At 44.4% G+C, this 19420-nt stretch overlaps 1 pseudogene; it reads right to left on the bottom strand.

The window, feature by feature from the left end:
* Positions 1-7424: 7424 nt before the first annotated feature.
* On the bottom strand, positions 7425-8353 carry LOC142434786 (snurportin-1 pseudogene; annotated as a pseudogene).
* Between the last annotated feature and the right edge of the window lie 11067 nt (positions 8354-19420).

The following is a 19420-nucleotide window of genomic DNA, read 5'->3' as shown; positions in this document are numbered from 1 at the left end:
GCCAGCCAAGGCTGGATATTTCTCCACTGACCTACATTTGTCTTCTTTGAGGATCTGAGTCTTGGGATGGGTGGACTGTGGATCCTCTGATGACATTACAGAGGCTGTAGACTGCCCTCCAGCCCACACTTTCCAGAAGTTGGTCCCAGTGTTCATTTGTAAATCCAGCACTTTCAGTTTGCATCTCCTGTGCTTAACCTTCTGGGAAAGCAGTATAGCAAGGCCATCAAGGGCAGCCTTTAAGATTTCAGGGGGAGACTGACAATCTTCCATCAGAGCCCCCAGAGGGAGCTTGAGGAAGGGCCACACCCCAACCATGGCCTTCACTGTCTCTCTGTATTCTCCGACAACAGCTGCCACAAACAAGGGAGGGAAGAGCTCTGTGGGCAGCCACTCCAGAGAGGCAATGGCTGAGGCCTCATTCTGCAACACGCTCTGGATGGCCAGGTCCAGGAACCTGGGTGGGTTCCTGCTGCTCATGCTGATCAATCTGCTCCAAGAGCGATCCTGACCTGTGAATGAAGAGAAAGGGTCTGCTCAGTGTTCTGGGAGAGCCAATCTGGTTGTCCTAGCCCTCCACACTCTGGACTCCACTGTCATCCCCTTAGCCCCTCAGAGAGGAGCTCGCTGACCATGCTAATCTTTCCAGTAACTCACACTGGTAGAGGCTGGTCCACGTGGGCTTAGATTTCAAACTGGATTCTTCTTCTTCTTCTGACTCAAGTTGACCCAGAGGCTGTGGAATCCAAGATGGGCAGTCAGGAGTCTGATGGCAGACAGTGACCTCAGCAGCTGGGGAGGTGAATGAAGCAAAAATAAGTAGGAAATTTGGGGGACGCTACCTCAAGTTTCAAAGACTGAGAGTGAGATGAAAGGGCCCGACATTTCAGAGCTAGGGAACACTTATCCATGGGACTGGAGGTCTCATCCTTTCAGCTCAGGGGCTCTGACAACAGATGGTTTTGCCTCTCTGGATTCATCTGCATCGCTCATTCCCTAGATCATGAATGCAGAATATTCAAACATCACAACAGAGTGAAATCATCTGGAAATAGAAATTCCACTCTAATCTTACTTTCTGAGTAAGAAGCCGGATGTCCGCATTAACTTTTTAAAAATTTCTTTTAATGGAAGATAGATGTTTCTTTCCTTTTATTAAATACGTTTATTGGGGGCTCTTACATCTCTTATCGTAAGCCACACATGCATTCATTGTGTCAAGCACATTTGCAGGGATGCTAATATCATCGGTTTCAAAACATTTTCTTTATACTTGACCCTGTTTATATACAATGAGAGGGAAACCGATCCATGTACTTATATCTATATGTTAAGAATTAAGGTTGCAGATGGACATGGGGCCTAGATTCAAGTACTACCTCAACACAAGTCACTTGGTCCTAATTATCTGCATTCTGTGATGCTCACCTTCCTGATACCATAACGTAAGATGAAATGTGGGCATAAGCAAAGGTGGGGAAAGCAGCCTGTCTACGAAAAGATATAGCATTTGGGGTGTTAAGGGCTTAAAGTTAAATAAGCAGCCATCTAGCTGAAGTGGTTTTCTTGATTTGACTGTTATTGATAACTTATTGAAAATGAAATGTTCTGACTGAAGCCCTTACCTAAAAGACATTTTGTGGGAGTTCATTATCAGCAGGCAAAAGCAAAGCTGGGGCCATGAAGCTGAAGACTTGAATCAGATGCAGGAGAATGCAAATATAACCTCAGACACATTCCACTTGAATGTCAAGAGCATATCAACAACAGATGTGATCAAGTGAATACGATCGACAGAAAACTGAACCTGCTATAGCATGACATCAATAGTATCATGTATGAAAGAAAAATCCTTCACAAAACAGAAAAGAATGAATGACCTAGCTGGACGCAAAGGAGACTCTGAATCCTGACATTGGTAGAAGCATCGCTAAAGCCAATGGAAGAAACCATCAAGAGCTGAGCAGAACATGTAAAACAGAAGACAAATTACACTATTATAGTGAGATATGCTGCTCAATGTGAACATCACCAGTGATAATAGGAGGTCAAAGAGGTGGTAAGAGGAGGCCATTCCATGCATGTAACAGAGAAAGGAGTGGTGGGAAGGAGCTGAGACCCAGTTAAAGCTTTGTCTCACATAAAAGCAGGAAAAATAAAGGCAGAGCCAATTAAATACAGATTAGTTTGGGGTTTCCTCCTTTCGACAGAGAAACTAAACATAAATAGTCATTTCTGCAAAGATCTTTGTTAATAGCTTTGTAATAAAGAGGGGGCTTTTTTTATCCATCACATCATCATTGAGGAGGACAAAAGACTAAGCTTTCGCTCATTTACATGTCTTAGTCTACAGGAGACCTCCCTTAAGTCTACACTCTCATTCTTCCCCTGTGCTTCAGCATCATTTGCCTGTCTTTCCCAGAGCAATCTGTTCCACCTTGCTTCAAGGACACCGTGAGATTCCGAGCTACTGATCTTCCCCGTGTCCTTTCAAGTTCAACATGAGAATTTGGTGGTCAGAAAATGAGTGTTGGTTCTCAAGAAGGCAGTGGGACTATTCCCTGCATTAGGACAGACTCGGGAGCCTTCGCAGGCAGTGGTTATGCCTTGGGCTGCTGAGACCTGCATGGTCAGAAGTTTGAATCCACCAACAGCTTCCCAGGAAAAACACTGGGCTCTCTAGTCCCAAGAAGAATTGCCGCACCAGCATTTCTAAGGGGTTGCTGAGAGTCAGCAGTGACTCCATGGCAGTGTGCTTCAGTCTGAGAAGCTGTCAGAAAGTGCTCAACATGTAAGGTCAAACCCAGTGCAGACAGAGCTGAAGAACCTTCCTTAGAATTTTTTAAGCGCATGGAACTGAAGATGACCACAAGTGCTAGAAGCAAAACAAAACAAGACAGAACAGAACGAATCGAAAGTGCGAATTTCACAATTAAAAGTCTATGGTTCCCAATTTTGAAAGATGCTGTTTTTGTTAGGAGCATTTGTGTCATTCCAGATGCACAGAAATCCTATACCCTACGAAGAAAGCACTCTTCTGTCTTGTCCTCCCAAGCCACCACTGTGAAACAAACTACCACACAAATATTCGATGAAAAATGCAGGGGCCACAAAAACAAGATGAAGGAACACACAGAGTGGGTTTCCTAAAAGAAGGAGACATTCAACCATGACAAGAAGTAGCGTATGAAACAGGGATTCTAGGACAAGACCCTTTCCCACTGTCCATCCATGGATCTGGTCTCCCACGGAGAGGCCGCTGTGTTCTCCCATCTATTTACACCAGCCCTCCAAGATCTGCGTCCCTCCCCATCTGCTCCTCACAACCATTCAGGTAGTTTTCATGTAACTCTCATTCAACTCACAGTTGCAGACGCTGACAAGGCTCCAATTTCAGTCTTGGCAACGGTCCAGGTTGAGGTAGATCCGGTGCATGAAGAATCCAAGAAGGCAGGTCGAATGGCAGACTTCTTCGTCAAGAATGTTGAGCCTGAAAACTTCCAGAGAAGCCAGGAAAATGTTGGCAAGGTTCCGTCTCAAGTCCAGAAACCTTCAGGTCAAGGTGAAGGGGCCAGGTGCAGAACAAAGCTCCAGAGCTTTCAGAGAGTCCTTTTAAAGGATAAGACCACACCCACCAGGAAGCTATTGCTTCCCCCTCATTGGCTGTTGACAGTAGATCTCATCATGGAAGTGATGGCATTTCGTGAGATCTCATCAGCCAGGCTGATGCCATCAGAACAGACCAACTCCTGAGAATCCAGACCCAGCCCTGTTCACACAAGTCCTCGGCCATCAGCCCTTATGCACGGGGAGGGAGAGGACACAGAAGATGGTGAGGGTTGTGTTGGCGGGTGAGGGGGATTAAGTGGGTGTTTACAGAAATGGCTTTACTGTCCCATTTCTCCTACATGCAATACAGTTTTGTCATTATGGATGCTCCTCTTTGTAGCGCACTTCCTGAAGCACAAACTTTCTTCTACTGTAGCTCATCCGACTTATGAACAAACTTATGAAAAGGAGCAGAAATGCCTCCTTGGCTTCCTACTGACTGTCAATCTTTCCAGGAGTCGATGGCTTCATTAAAGCACATGGACTGGCTGACAGATTTGAACCAGTGACCTGGTGGTGTGCTGACCAATGTTTGAAGGACTGACCTCTGCAGAAGGATCCCACACACTGTCTTAAATCTCAAGTGCTCTCAGGATACAAGCATCAACCTAAGAGTTTCCATGACTGTAACTCTGTGTGGGAGTAGAAAGCCCCATCTTTCTCCCATATATAAAGTGTCTTGTCTGCTTTTGCCCCATGGGATGCTTTCCACTTTCTCTCAAGGGCTGTATGAGCTTTGTTGGTAAACAATGCTGCGTGTCTTTGAGGTGGAAGACTCTCATCTTTCTCCATTGTAGAAGCTAGTGGTTTTGGAAGCCTCCAACTATTGATTAATAGACAAGCACAGCCCACTACCTAGGCACAACTCCAAAACTGACATCCTTCCGTGCCCATTTCTGTTAGGTCGAGGGAACAGAGCCCAAAATTGAATGCACATTTTAAATAGTGTTGCTCCAGGAGAAGTAAATACCACAAGAGGATAGCTTTACAAAGAGACATTTATTTTATCTTAGGCAAAATATGTTAGTGTCAGAAGCTTAGACATGGATATGAAAGATTGGATGTTGATTGTCTTGTACTGGGATGGACTGGCAACTTTCAGCATCTGTGTGCATTCCATGGGGATTCCACGAGTGTTGGCATCCAGGTTCTTCTGAATCTATAAGGTTTCCCTGCAGGGACCCTGGGTTCCAAGGACATGCTCTGCTCCTGACTGTTGGCCTCTCTTTTCATGTCTTGTTAATGAGAGATGTGAAGCCAGCAAGGAATGACTGGGCTAAGGGCGTAAAGGTCAGATGCTTCCTGTAATCTTCAACCCCAATCACCACATTGTTAGAGCAAAGATAGCCTAATCCTCTTGAACCTAACTCCAAATAATATCATTTGCATAGTGAACATGAGGGTTTTCCAAGTGGTACAGTAAACCAGAAGCATAAGTGAGGATTAGTAAGGAAGGCAACCACATTAGCTTGCCACATGCATGATGATTTCATCCTAACTTCCCTTACTGGGAGAAAATCTTAAAGTGAGGAATCTGTAGGCCTGCAGGGTCGTCTTGAGATCCTCCATTGCCTCTAAAAGAGTATCCTAAGAGAGAACATTCCGTGTCCTCATAGCAATCCTGAGGCACAAGGAGCCCCAGAAGGGAGAACTTACACAAAACTTGTGTGCTTAAGCAGGTCCTGCAGGACAGCCATGGAGATTGGGTTTCCATCCAACTCTAAAGGTGGTGAGGTGGGAGTACTGGCACAGAGCAGGCTGCAAGGCAGTGAGCTCAGAGTCATCCGGCTGAGACCCTCTCTAGCAGACTTGGGAGGAATTCATGTCTTAAGGAATCCCTGAACAAACCACTCATATGCGGGGACCTTAGTTGGCTGGTTCGGGGACAAAAGCACAGGCGGTCAGACCAGAGTCCAGCGCAATGCAGTGCTTTTAAAGAGAGAAACTGCGAATGTGTAGGCCAACAACTGAGCAGCTGATAGACGTGGTCATTGAGGAAGAAGACTGCTTCCAGAACGAGGTGCTGGAGTAATGCAGACTGAGGATATGAGAGGCCAATTTTGCAAAACACTTGTCCACTTTGTCCATGGTACATGACACCAGGGGATCTGGACATATGTGGGACTTACTTGGGAAAGATGGGGTGTGCTCTGGTGACCCATCTGGGACAGGTAAGCAGTAAACCAGTTGCGCCTCTGCAGGTCCCATCTGCAGTGGATTCCCACCTCCTGCACAGAATCCATCTGTACCCCATTTAAGATCTCCTCAATAATCGGAAGCTGTGACAGATCTCCTTCAAATGCTAACACCCGACAGCAGAGGGGTGGCAGGGTCTTTCCACAGTTGACTCTTGTAATGATAATAGTGAGCAATTCATCTGGTACTGATTCAAGAAGGCAAATGCTTGTGAGCAAATACATAGAGGACAAACACTGAGGCTTCTCTCCTGCTACGGGATCCTTCCCTTTGAGAGTCACAGTCCTGGGCTGGGTTGTCACTGGACGCAATGGATTGGGTTTCAGACCACACTCTCCAAAACTTGGTGTCAGTGTTCAGGCATATATCCACAACTCAGAGTTCACATCCCCTGCGTGGAATCATCTGGGAAGCAGGATATCAAAATATCCTGTTGAGAATGCCAAGACTTCATGAGAGCCCCTAGCGAGAGCAGGATAAAAAGCCAAGACACTACCGTGGCCTTCGCTGCGTGTCTGTATCCACCGACCACAGCTGCATGACAGTGGTGGGAAGAGTTCATGAGTAGCGACCCCAGGACAGCCATGGCTGAGGCCTCATCCTGCCACACACTCTGTATGACCAGGTCCAGGAGCCTGGGTGGGTTCCTGCTGCTTATGCTGATCAATCTGCTCCAAGAGCAATCCTAACTTGTGAATGATACGAGACGTCTGCTCAGACTTCTGGGAGAGCTACACTGGTTGTCCTTGCCCTCCAAAACTGGATCATGGCACCCAGAGCTCCTCAGAAGGGAGCTTTCTGGCTTTGTTACTCCTCTTATCAACTCACAGTGGGAGAGGCTCTCAAGATCCATGTGAGGCTTACTTTTCAGTCTAGCTACTTCCTCTGCGTACGTTGGCCCTAAGGTTTTCGAACCCAATATGGGCAGGCCGATGATGGACCTCAGCAGCTGGTGAGGTGGATAAATCAAAGATCAGTAGGAAATATGGTCATTGCATATTGAATCAAACCATCCCAAGGCTAACTAACTCTACAGGAAAGGCAAACTCAAGAGGCATAATGGTGCGTTCATCAAACTGAACTTGGAGATCTGTATTGAACTACAACACTCTGGGTGATGGGGTATCTATGGGAGTACAAGAAAGTCTTGTCAATACAATGATCAGTAAAATTTTCTCACGAATCACTAATGAAGACGCTGAAGTAGTTTTCCAATCACTTCAGTATGAAATTGACCCAACATGTAGTCAAGCCACATAGATAATTATTGGTAATTGGAGTGAGAAATTAGGAAACAATGAGGTAGGGAAAACAGTTGGAAAATATGGTCTTGGTGATAGAAGGATTCGTGAAATCACAAGGTAAATTTTGCAAGTATACTTTAGACAAACATTGGTCACATTAAGGCAATCTTGTTGACTGATGAATAACCTGACTCCTTCCCCCCTTTCATGTCAGAGAGTCCCAGTAGTCATTTATTTTAAAATATGCTCCTATGTAATCAAAATTAAAACATTTTAATTAATATCATTGTTCCCTTTAATGTTTTAGCCATGATGGTACTATTTTTATTTTATTGACCAGGATGTTGTTATCAAAGCTATACCCTGCAACATTCACTAACTCCAAAGAATAACATTATTAATTTTCCTGGCTGATTTGCAGAAGCTGGTGCCTTGCGTACTCTTGCTGGGTGGTCTGCAGACCAGCGGCACCATGTAAGGCCATAGCCAGCCCACCAGGGGGATGCTGCCCGGGATGTAGTGGATCTTCTTGTGGTAGAAGAGGAGCCCGTCCACCTCAAAAGGGAAGCGTGTGGCCAGCACCTCACACAGCCTCTTGGGGTGCACTGGAAGTTCTGGGCCCCACAAACTAAAAAGGATTGAGCTTTGTTTGCTCTCCCAGGTGGCCTTCCTCGGCTAACTTCACATGCATCCAGTAGAACCAGAAATCAGTGGGGCAGTCATAAACGCGATGTCCCCGCTAACACAACAGGTCCAGAACGTAGTAGGTCTGCTGCACCTCGCTGTGAATGCAGTGCACAATGGTGTCCATGAGCTCTGCCTGCTGCCTCCGGGCAGGAGGGAAGGAAACCTGTCCACACAGTAACCGCTCTTGGTGTAGGTGCTGGTGCAACCCCTGGAGGCCATGATGAGCGCTCTTTTTCCAATGGGGCACAAGACCACAATCCACTCCTGCCCCAAGTCCGTGGGGACATCAATCAGCCACTCAGAGAGCATCAACTGATTGGCAAAGTGCTAGGGGAGTTTCTCGTCAATGTCAACATCCATGTCTTCGTCATCTTTCCTGTGTTCCTCCTCCTCACTCTGCACTCCAGTCCAGTCATCTTCAGCCAGCCTTCTGGCCTGGTTCACAGAGGCGAGTCGCTTGTATTTCTGCAGTTCAAATAACGACGGTGCAGCTCATCCTGCTCCAAGGAACTGCACTTGGGCTTGTACTGGGACAGGAGCGGGTGTGAGGCTGCACATCCGTTCAAATCTCGGGACACAGAGAATCTGCTAGCCAGGGCTGGACTCAGCTCTTCCATCATTCCATCAAACTTTTTGAACAAAATAAATGGCAGCTATGCACGACTGACTTCTGCCTGTGCAATCCACGGAAATCAAGTCCACTACAGAAGTTGGACAAGTGTTTCACTACAAAAGAGACCCTAACACCAAGATAAGTTAAGGACAAAGTGCCTTCGTTTATGAAGGACACAAAGATGCAGACACATTAGGGTCGCCATTCCCATGAAGTCTTCATACCATCAGACTAATCAAACACGGGATTTTACTTCACTAAGTCCTGGAATACAGGCAGCTGTACAAATTCATGAGTAATTGTAAGACCACTAATCACAATAAGAGGGGGATTATGGAAGCCATAGGAGGACCAAGATTGGGACACATAGTTTATGTTCTAAAGACTTTGGCACTTTCAAATGAAGCAATTGAGCAAGATGCTAGGGTAGGACTCCTGATTATGCAACCTACAGTCCTGTCCATCAAGGACATGCCCAGGGAGCCCTAAAACACTGCTTCTGCCTGGACCATCTTTAGAAGCATGCAAGTAATGCAATTTCCAATGCACCCTACCAGAGGGCAAGATGAACAACTTCATTGTTACATGATCTCAAGGCATTTCCAGAAGTGGTTTTTGATTTGGGGTTTTTGTTTTGTTTTTGACATTGGAAAGTTATGTGTAACATCCAAAAACTTAGTGCTGAGACATAAGCCCTAACTTAAGAGATTTTGGAGGAGGTCATTATGTGCAGTCAAAAATGAAGCTGGGGCCATGAAGATGAAGAAATGAATCAACTACGTGAGAGCACAAATATAACCTGAGATCCATCCCACATGAATGGCAAGGCCATCTCAAGAACAGATAGGATTGAGTGAACACTAACAGCAGGAAACTGGACCAGCTGTGTGATGACATCAATAACATCATGTATGAAGAAAGCAAAGTCCTCCACAAGACACAAAAGGTAGAATGACAAAAGTGGACATCTAAGAGACTCTGAATCCTGCCATTGGTAGAAATGTAACTAAAGCAAATGGAAGAAATGATAAAAGAATGCTGAACAGAACATTTCAAAGAGCAACTTCAGGAGAAAAATTAAAATATTAACATGAAACATGATGCCCAAGGGGGAATCCTTCAAGTTATAGTGGTGAGAACATCGAGAATGTCATTCGGTAGATGTGGCACAGAAAAGAGAAGTGGGAATAGGCTCACACCCCAGGAAAGCTTGGCCTGACTTTATCCAAAGAAACATAGTCAGACAGGCATTTTCTGCACAGCTTTCAGTTAATAGCTTTGTAATCAAGAGGGTCTTATTCATCCACCAGGTGAGAATTGACCACAGAAGACTAAGCTATCTCTGGTTTACATGTCTAGGACATGTTTGTCTACCCTCCTTAAATTTTCTGTTTTAAGGGTTTGTGGTGGGGGTGTGAGAGGGTTGAATAGTAAGGGTTCAACTTACTCTTCAGACACGAGAGTCTCAGCAGCAGTGCTGTGGGTCCACAAAAATGACGGCCACTAAAACGCCTTGATAATTTAGAAGAGTTGTTATTCAGTTGTCACCCGACATTGAGAATCTAAAAGAAATTCCAGGATTGAAGTCTTGAGTGGATATTTAAGTCCATCATTAAAAGCAAACACTCACTTAGAATCTGTCTATAATTATTAAGCAAGCACAAGGTTTGCACTAAAGTGCATTCTCTCAAACAAAGAGTAAAAGGAGCTTCTTGCCACTGTCAATGCAGATGAATGGAAACCACACAGGACAGAGTAAACCACCCCTGTGGGATTCCACGACTGTAATTCTGAATGGGAGAAGAAAGCCCCATCTTTCTCCCCTTTTTAAAATACAGGTATCACTGAATTGGCCATTCCATTTCACCTCAGTGGACGGGATCACCTACTTGGGGACCACTATTATATGTCTTTATGGGAGCAGGCTCTCATCACTCTGAACTGGAAACAGCGGTGGTTCTGAAGACTCCAACAGTTGATTAATAGATGAATAACTCCACACTGGAGCCCATCCCCCAAACTGACACCCTTCTTTACCTGCCACACTACAGAGAATCATGATCTCAGCAAGATGATACATTTAAAAAGAGGACCTGATGCAAAGGGCTTAAGTGGAGAGCAAATGCTTTGAGAATGATTGGGGCAGGGAATGTGCGGATGTGCTTTATACAATTTATGTGTATATATATGTATGGATTGTGATAAGAGTTGTATGAGCAGCTGATAAAATGTATTGTAAAAAGATGATACATTTAATGAACCATTGCACAAAAGCAAGCTATTAAGATGCATCAAGTCCCTGAATAGGTACTGAGTTGTGAAGGAGATAGAGGGTAAGCACAACCCCCTGATCTGTTTACCCTGATTAGACTGGGTAGAGCAAATATATTTATATGTTCATAATGCAATATTGAATGCACTCAAATCACATAGGCCTCAAAGAAAGACAAGTTTGGAATGCCACACCTCAACCTCTAGGACCTTCCCCACTTAGCACCTCAGAACTATTTAGAGAATTTTCCTGTGACTCCCTATTTCAAATCACCATTGGAAAGGTTAACAAGGCTCAGATTTTAATCTTGACTCTTATCTTTGATCAAGTATTTCCAGTGGGTGATGAATCCAAGATGGCAGGTCAAAGGACAAACTTTTCCCAAGGGTGTTGAGACCAACAATTTCCATAGATACAGAGATAATGTCAGGATTAGGTCTCAAGTCTCCAAACATTCAGGACAGAGGAAGGGTCCAGGCCCAGAACAAAGGAGAGAGCTTTCAGAGTCATTTTAACTCATAAAACCACACCCACAAGATAGCTAGCTTCCCCATCATTGGCTGTTCACAGTAGGTCTCAGCAGGGAAGTGATGGTATTTTTGGTCGTTTTATCCTCCAGGCTGATGCCATCCTAACAGAACACACCCTTTGCGTCCAGACCCAGCCCTGTTGAGATAAACGGTCAGCCATCAAACCTCACCCCCTGTGATTGATAGTACATAGAACATTTTGAGGAGATGTGTCAGCAGATGAGAGTGGATTAAGCAATTGGTTACAGAAATGGCTCTAGTCCACAGATTGTCACATATGCAAAATAATACCCTTATTGATATTCATTTGTGTAACTCATTTCCCATAGCACAAACACACTTGTACTGTGTCTCTTCCAACATAGAGCCAACTTATGGGAAAGAGTAAAAGTGCCTCCTTGGCTGCCTACAGACTGTTGATCTCTCCAGGGGTAGATGACCTCATCAAGCCCCACAGATTGCCAGGTAGGTTGGAATGAGTACCCTGGTGGCAATCATCCCAATGCTTTACCAAGCATGCCACATCAATTGCATTTATCTGGAGCACTGCAGGGATGATTGGATCACATTGGGCATGTTTAAAGCATGGACCTCTTGAGAAGAGCACAGTATATTCTCTTCTCAACGGCTCTTATGTAAGAAGCATTACCAATTAGGGTTTATAAAACAAGGAAACATCATTTTCTTACTGTTTAGGTAGGTGGAATCCAACTTCAGGACCTCACCTGGAAGATAAGGTTCTCTCCCCGTGGGTTCTGAGGTACCTTCCTTATATCCTTGCAACATCTGTGGGATGCTAGATCCTGGCCAGACTTTCTCTCCCATCTGCATCAGGAAGTGCTTCAAGTCTGGCTGCCTTCCAGCTAGTTGGGTTGCATCATTTGCATTTGGTAGGATGTGTGCTTGTTCTTCCAATCCTAAACTTCCACTCCAAACAGAGATGCTTACATACTTTCCACACTGATGAAATTCGTGACCTCAGCAAGTTGACACAGATCTTGTACCCTTGCACATAGGCAAGTTATAAAGACGTATCAAGGACCCTCAATGGGTATGGAGGTGTGAAAGATAGAGGGCAGTGGTTCTCAACCGTCCTAATGCGCGACCCTTTAATAGAGTTCCTCATGTTGAGGTGACCTGCCCAACCATAAGATTATTTCCCTTGCTACTTCATAACTGTCATTTTGCTATTGATATGAATTGGACGACCTCTAAAAAAGGATCCTTTGAGACCCCAAAGGGGTCAAGACACACAGGTTGAGAACCTATGTATTATAGAAGGTAAGCAATACACTCTAATTTTTGTATTGTTTCTATTGAGCAGAGCAAGTAAATACATAGGTGAATAATACAACATAGAACACATTCACTTCACCCAAAATGGAAACATGACCGTGTTGTGTTTCACAGGCCCATTATACAAGAACTAATTGCAATACATGTAAGGTTTTCACAAACATAAATCCATTCTTTACTAATATCCCTTGTAGAAGGCTAAACGTAGGGGACTCCCTGTAGGAAATGACTGTATCTCTTTGTCATCATTGTACATTTGGAGTCCTGGCTCTCCACCTCCTATGTGTTTAGCCCAAGATGTTTCCAGACAGTCTGAGACTTCTCACATGAACCACCTGGTCCAAACAGGAGGCAAATCAGTGCAGGCTGAGCAGTTCCAGCTGCAAAACACTGCCACACTGTGGACACAGTCTTGTTGCACCCGTTTGAAGATATCCTCAAAAAGAGCAAGTTAAGGACAAGCGTCAATAGACCCTGGCTGCCTCCAAGGCAGAAACTGTGCATGATAACAAAGTATGGATAGCCATGAGAAGGGGCATTCCCAATACTTCTCCTTTCTTCTGCTATTCAGTTAAACACTTATCAATGGTACTATCCCGGCTTTACTCTGGTTGCTCTATGCTTCATATGCTTTTGGGCAGCCTCTGGTTTTAAGTAGTTCCAGGTCTGGGTGTATGAGGTCAGAGGAAGCATGAGGTAGCATTTGATAGCTTTTGTTTTCTGACCCACCAGCTTCTCTCATTCTGTTAACTTTAGAATTAGTCCATTGACCTTGGGTGAGGTTATTCATATGTATATTCCAGAAATAATGACTCATGTTTGCACGTGTTGTGTGAGAGTGTGTAACTGTATTGTGTTAAGCTTCTTTGTTCTTCATGTATGACATTTTTGCGTGGGGTGTGGCTCTCCATGTGTGTGTTGGTGCTTGTTAGGAAATTCTGACTTCATACTTGTGTGTGGTTGTCACTGATATTTTTCTCACAGTATATCATGTTGTGCTTTTTGTGGCGGTGGTGTTGTATTTTGATTTCATTTCTTCTTGATTGTGAATTTTATTTCTCCCTCTTATTAGATCAATATGTGTTCCAGGAAACAGAATGATAATCTCTTTACAGAGAAAAGTACCAATCACATATGAGGGGAAATACAAGAATTCCCAGACTAGAAGTGCAGTTCTTTGCCCCATGGCTTTGCTGGGTTGGAATGGGCTTGATGGCCAAGAGTGAGGTTGGGGACAGTGACCCATCTTTGTGTTGAGAGATCAGGCTTCGTCCATCACAATTAGCCTTTGTAATAATCACTTACAACAGAATCCTGTCCGTAGTTCCCTCTACCTTTCCTTTCTCAGAACAGTCGTGATCCTCAGCAGTTTCTCATTAAAAACCCATGGTTTGCTGAGAGATCTCAATTAATTCACTGCAGCACATAGGATTTTAAGGGATTAAGGGTTTTGACGAGGATATTTAATCATTTAACAGTGATAGAAGCAACACCAACCAGAAGTAATTGTCTTATGATGTTGTGTGAAGCCCAAATTCAGGGCATCTACCTGAGAGAATGCTCTGTCTTCTTTTGGGTGTAGGACCGGTTCCCTGTATACTGATAGCATATGAGAGTGTGAACTGAATGTGAAATCTGACGGTATTTTAGCATCTGGCTTTACCTGGGTCTAGGTAGATCACTGGGAAGGTATTGCCAATCCAGAGTCACACCCTGATCCACACCCTTTCCTGGCTGCAGACAGCTATGTATTCTATCAGCAGGGTGTTCTGTCCTTGAATCCCATGAGAGATGAAAGTTCTGTTTAGCCACACCTCAGAGAAACTCGCTTCCTTTCTATTTCCTTGGGGTTGTGAAGGGATGAGTGCTTGGATATGCCAGACACAGCTGCCCCATGTAGCTCCTGACCTCCCATCTCCTTTCTTTCTGCAGGGAGATCAGGCTTCTCTCTGCTCACTTCTCTAAAATATCTTGGGAGATGAAAGGATCAGGATCGACACCTCAAGAAACTCCCCCGACATCCACGTGACATAAATTGAGGAGGGACTAAGGAGTACTATCCCACCCTGATCCTTCTACTAAGGAATGTCTTCACACAGGATTCCATTATAACAGATCCATTCATGGAAGCCACATTATTTCACAAAACAATAACACAAACCAAACTCAGGTGCAAAGGCAATGAGGACAGAAAGATATAGTGAACTACAAGTCTCCCCGTGTCTCTATACCCTGTTTATGTTGAGTAGAGCAACTGAATGCACTCGGATGAACACATCCTGGAATGCATGCAGCTCCTGCAAAACAGAAAGACTGGTATTCAAAATGTGATCTTCTGGTTTGCATCCCAAAAGATAAACTATTGATACAGTGCAGCATCCCATGATGTGCACCACCCCTCCATGGTTTCTGAGGGCGTAATTAGTGCCTGGAGCATGGAACATGTACTTCTCTGTGGAGCACCTGGTGGGAGTACCCTGTAGATCCGTTCCAGGATCCCACGTTGTCTCAGAAAAAATAAAATACACCAAACTCAGCGAGATTGCATCTGTTCCACCTCCTTGCCAGCCTGCAGGACACATCAAGATGGATCCCTAGTTGCCTCCCGGCTGAACTTGACCGGTTCTCAATCGATGAGTCGCGACCCCTTTAGTGGTTGAACGATCCTTTCACAGGGGTTCCCTAAGACTATTGGAAAACACATATTTCTGAAGGTCTTAGCAACAGAGACACCGCTCCTCTATTCGTCCCCTGGGTTGTCTGTCCACATGCACATACGCCCACATACTAGTGCCAGGTGTGAAGACAGTTACCCATGCTACACCATGCTTCAAGACCAAATGTCATCTATTTGTAATTAGAAGTAATTATTTCACATAGCATGATTACGTATTGTTTTGTGATTAATGGCTATCCTTTAATTATGTTCCATTTGTGAAATGAAATTTCTATGTGTCTGATGTTTACATTATGATTCATACACTAACAAAATTACCATTATGATGTAGTAAGAAACATTATTTTATGGTTGGGCGTCATCCCAGTAGAAGGAACTGTTTATATGATCGCGATATTTGGAAGGTTGAGAACCAATGCTATGCATCATAGGCTCCCGGGCTTATTGTTATCACTCCATGACCCCTTCCCAGGAACACAGAAAGAATATGCACACTCTTGCTGACAACTGAAAACTTATTTCCCGTAGCTTATGATGCAGGTTAAGGTATCACAAAATCTTTCTCCCATTATACAAAGAATAATTGCAAACTCTGTAAGGATTCAACAAACATAAATTCATTCTTCCCTACTATTCCTTGGTAGAAAGATAAACTTAGGGGACTGCCTGCAGGTCAGTGGTTCTCAACCTTCTTGATGCCATGACCCTTTAATAGAGTTCCTCGTGTTGTGGTGACACCAACCATCAAATTATTTTCATTGTTACTAACTTAATGTAATCCGCTACTGTTCTGCATCATAATGTGAATATCTGATAGTCGGGATGTATTTTCATTGTTACAAATTGAACACAATGAAGCAGAGTGATTAATCACAAACAATATGTAATTATGTACTGTGAAATATTTACGTGTTTTCCGATGGTCTGAGGCCACCCCTGTGAAAGGATTGTTTGACCCCCACAGGGGTCGCGCCCCACAGGTTGAGAACCACTTGTGTAGGGGATGACTGTATCTGTCTGTTGGCATTGGGGCAAAGTCTTTGTCATGATTCCACATTTGGCGTCCTGACATTCCGCCTCCTGTTCCCTCAGAATATGTGTTGAGTCCAAAATATTTACAGAGAGTCTGAGACTTCTCACATGAACAATCCGGTCCAAATAAGAAGCAAACGAGTTCAGGCTGAACTGTTGCCGCTGGACAACACCACCACACCGTGCACACAGTCTTGTTGCACCAGTTTGAAGAAATCCTCAAAAAGAGCAAGTTAAGGCCAAGCGTCAATAGACTCTGGCTGCCTCCAAACACAGAGACTGTGTGCATCGTGACCAATGAAGGATAGCGATGAGAAGAAGGGGCATTCCAAAACACTTCGTCATTGCACAGTTACGTTGGAGAAAAAAGTTTGGGAACACAACAAGGAAATAGTGGATGATTTCTAATCGTCACAGGTGTGCCAAAAGGACAAGCATATGTGTCTTGAAAGAAATGTGACCCGATTGCTGCTTACAGGCCTAGATGATGGGGCTCCAATTGACATACATTGGACCTGTTTTGGGGAGAGATCAGTCCCTGGAGAAGGACAGAGAGACTAAAGAAGTCCCTTGACGTGATGGAATGAAGGGGTGACTGCATCATTGGCCTCAAACTTACAAACAGTCATGAGGATGGAAACGGAGTGTGCAGGCTTTCCTTCTGTCACTCATAGGGTCCCAGTGCATCGGAGGTGACTCAATGACACAGAACAACAGCAACGTTGCAATCACTGATTTCACACTGTTCTCTGTGAGATAACGGGGCTGTGCACATCCCTCCACGGTGATCAGAGGGCAGGCATGGGAGCTTTAACCCACCTGTGATCAGCGCAAATGGGCTGTGTGATTCCGCTGTCAGCTCTAGTCTACAACAAAGCAGGTGTGCACAACTGAAACTGCGATGCGATTCCATCATTTAGCACAGGGCTATATTATTTACAACTACTGGATTGAACGGAAGGTGAGGAACGTCAATGGGCACTGACTTAGATGCTTGCTTGTTGGGACGTAAAACTTTAAGACCCCTGACATTGTTCTTTTGAGACCCAGGCACCCATGAGTTCCTTCCTTATACTTTGCTATTGCACTTATATCTTCAGAGATCTCTTCTCTTGAGGGTGTGGAGCATCAAGCAGGAAGTTGTCCTGAGAGCTGATTGTTCTTTCACTGGGGTGAGAATGAAGTGCAAACTCACTCACCACTCATGTATCTAAAATTTATATATGTCTCTGATTCACCTTAGAAAAATCATTGTCACTTTATGTCAGGGAACGTTATCAATCACCCTGCTGGGCATCACTTCCATTACCCTAAAGACATTGCTGTCTTAGAGAGACTATATTCGGCATCGTAGAAATGTCCCTTTGAGTCTCCAAGGAATCTACAGCCTAGCTATATTTGATTGTATATATATATGGTAATGCATACATATAGATAGAGTGTTAGATAGATAGATAGATAGATAGATAGATAGATAGATAGATAGATAGATAGATAGATAGAAAATTTTATTGGGAGAACTCTTATGCCTCTTATAAGAATCCATACATCAATTGTATCAAGCACTTTTGTACATGTGTCGCCGCCACCGTTTTCAAAACATTGTATCAGACTTGAGCGCCTGCTATCAGCTCCTCTTTTTTCCCAACTTTTCCCCTATCTCCAACCCTCGTGGGTCCATGATAAATTTAAAATTATTATTATTTTCACATCTTACACTGTCTGCTCTCTCCCCTCACCCATTTTTCAGTTGTTCACCTCCCACAGGGGTGGGGTGGGTTATACATCCATCCTTGTGATCGGCTGCCACTCTCCTTCACTTCTGCCCACACCTCACCCCTACCCTAATGGTATCGCTAGTCCCATGATTGTTCCTGAAGTTTTATCTGTCCAGGGTTCATTGTGCTGAGAGCTCTCATCTGTCCCAGTGCCTTCCTGGAAATAGTCAATCCCATATTTCCATGTGGGAGAAAATTGTGGTTTTGAACTGTCATCTTTCTGGATAACAGCCCAACACATAAGTTGTTACACCATTAGGGCTCTAAAATATATACAATTACATCACTACCAAACTACAGAAAATCCTATCCCATGCAAGCAGACAGAGAGAAAGCCCCACCACAAGTAGTTGAGATAAGGACAAAAGACAAGAGAGACAGCTGCTGCAGGAACCGTGAGTGCAGAAAGATACAGGGGTGATGAGCTCCGACGTCCTTATACCCTGTTGATGTTGAGTACAGCAACCAAGTGCACTCTGACGACTGCACCCTGTATGCACTCAGCCCATGCAACATAGGAAGACTTATGTTCAAGCTCTGAACTCCTGGTTTGTATATCGATACAAACACTGGCAACAGCCACCCTGTCCATCATAGGCAGTCATCCATCTCTGATATCTGAGGTCATAAATGTTGTTTGAAGCAGATAAATTCGTCCTTCCCTGTGGAGCACCTGGTGGGATTATTCTACAGATCTTGTGCTTATCTGCCCAGTACTTTCTTCAAAGCCCCACCTGGGATAAGGTGCTATGCAACGATGCAATAGGGTTCCCCAAATGACATCAGGAAATAACTGAAGTATCCCCTAGGAGCATTACTGAAACCAGGCGTCCTGGTACTTGGGAAGTTTGCCAAAGCCCAGCTTTGAACGGGATAATATTGGAGGAGATAAAGAGGGAGACCAGTACCCCCAAAAGTGGATGCCCATTTCTGCTCAGTGTGCAACCTCAAACCATGTCATGAATAATTAATGTTCAGTAAGCCTGAAAGAGAAATCAATGCCACAATGAATGGCTTTACGGAGAGATGTTTATTTGAACGCATTGTACAGAAATTTACACGTGTCTTTGAACAATGGGTTTCAGTTGGTTGGAAGGAAAGGGGCTGGTCTCTTCTCGACAAGGGAGGTTCCTGAATTTCTTGGAGAGTTTGCTAGGTCGTGGAATCCAGGTTGCACTGAATCGAGAAGGAGGCCAAGGCCAGACCTTCAATTCCAAAAACATGGTGCCGTCCTGCCATCCTTTATTGAGGGGGGTCAGCATCCAGTCTGCGGGAATCTTTCTTTCAATGCCTTCTACAAGTCAGGTGTGAAGCAAGTGAGGGTGGACTTGGGTGAGGGTGATATCTGATGCATCCTGAAATCTTCACATCTGAAGGCGACTTTATCACAGAGAAGATTCGTGATCCTCGTGTACCTCAAGAAGAAATCACTTAGGCATAGGGAACATGAACGCTTTACATATGGGGTAAGGCACCCACAGCTGGA

Source organism: Tenrec ecaudatus, chromosome X (genome assembly GCF_050624435.1).
Source record: "Tenrec ecaudatus isolate mTenEca1 chromosome X, mTenEca1.hap1, whole genome shotgun sequence".
In the NCBI taxonomy this organism is placed as follows: Eukaryota; Metazoa; Chordata; class Mammalia; order Afrosoricida; family Tenrecidae; genus Tenrec; species Tenrec ecaudatus.
This window is presented reverse-complemented; position numbering and strand designations above follow the sequence as displayed.